The 1,538-nt window shown below is 37.1% G+C and overlaps 1 non-coding gene across 1 annotated transcript; it reads left to right on the top strand.

Annotated features, from left to right (window-relative positions):
- Positions 1-934: 934 nt before the first annotated feature.
- Positions 935-1,006, top strand: TRNAE-CUC (transfer RNA glutamic acid (anticodon CUC)). The gene has a single exon. It is a non-coding gene; the product is annotated as a tRNA-Glu (tRNA).
- The last annotated feature ends 532 nt before the right edge of the window (positions 1,007-1,538 follow it).

Raw genomic sequence — 1,538 nt, 5'->3', positions numbered from 1 at the left:
CGTTAATAGACTTAGTGGAGTCTTAATTCTTTTCGAATATCTTTGTGGCATCATTTAAATAAAAATAAAGAATCATGTCATCAACATGTTCTCGTATGTACGGTGACATTCAGTAATCATACAAGTATTGTATTGATGTTTCCAGTCCTCATTTTTTCTGAGTGACTATACAATTATTCCCATAATTGCTCTGCAGAACGCGTGATTCATGATTATTCTGATTCAATTGTAAATTTTATACCATGGCATAAATATCGAAAGTGCGAACAAAGCATCCCTGGGCACTTCGGAATATAATACGTCCCTGGGGGGTAGACTGGTGGGGAGAGCTTTCGACCAAAGACCGGAGGGCCTGGGCTTAAATTCGTGTGAAGCCGAAGTTTCATCTAAGCTGTGGATGATCTTTTTTGCGAAACAGCTGACGGAACATGGAAGGAACTAGTCCTCCCAGTCATAGATATGTAAATTACACACTCCGCTGGGCATAATTTTTCTAAGGTGAGCCCTACCTAACCTACCTTCGGGCCGATTATTAGATATTGTTACCATCACAGAGTGCCATTTCTTGTTAATATCGCTTCAAATTATCCGGGAAGTTCATGCGATGGAAAGATTTCTCACCTAATGAAATATGTGTAGAACGTACGTTCTCTGAAAATATTTTCAATATATTTGTTCAAGTTAAAGTAGAAAACATGGTAAAATGTAAGAAATGCTACATAATGAGTATTAAGAGTGATATGTGCGAACATAAATTACGGCTCAATGTGACGGAGCTGGAAAAAAGCAGTTCTTCATGATGTTTGCTTTTTGTGCATAACTACTTACAATAGAAACATCAAAAATAATAAATACCATACCCTTTTGTCAGAAACACCGGTACACTAATCGTCTGTAAAAACAAAATATATTTTAAATCCTTGCTAACCAAGTATCCGGTATTGTCTAGTGGTTAGGATACCCGGCTCTCACCCGGGAGGCCCGGGTTCGATTCCCGGTACCGGAATTTTTTTAAATGTTTTCTTTTTATTCTAAATATCTCAAGCTTGCGTAATCGTAGTGAGTTAGAGAAATATATTTTTGTGTTTATTTTTTAACTCACTGATGCAGGAATTTCCATTCATTCGTAAATCCAAGTGTTTTTTACGATTTTCCTTACTTCCCTGATTAACGTAGACTACCTATAACTATTTGTGATATACTTCTTTGCAGCTGAAATATTCCACATCTTACTGTTATTGATGATTCAGGGACAGCTTTGAGCTGACTACTTATATAAGAGCCAGGAAGGATCCTTGCGAAACACGTACCTTGAAATTTTATCGCCCACAGGCTGGAAAATTTTCTCTGCAGGAGCATTTCACATTTGGTAGTTGCTCCTAATAATTTAGTCAAGTATATAATAAATGTATATCTATATATATAAATATATAAACCGTAAATACAGTAATTAACCCGAAGGTCGGCTTGGTAGGTGATGGTAGAGCTCACTCAGTACTAAGCACGAAGGCGTGTGAAATTCAGACATCTGAGTAGGG

Source organism: Hetaerina americana, unplaced genomic scaffold (genome assembly GCF_022747635.1).
Source record: "Hetaerina americana unplaced genomic scaffold, ioHetAmer1.1.p SCAF_7, whole genome shotgun sequence".
NCBI classification, from domain to species: domain Eukaryota; kingdom Metazoa; phylum Arthropoda; class Insecta; order Odonata; family Calopterygidae; genus Hetaerina; species Hetaerina americana.
Note: the sequence above shows the minus strand (reverse complement) of the source record. Positions and strands in the feature narration are given on the sequence as shown.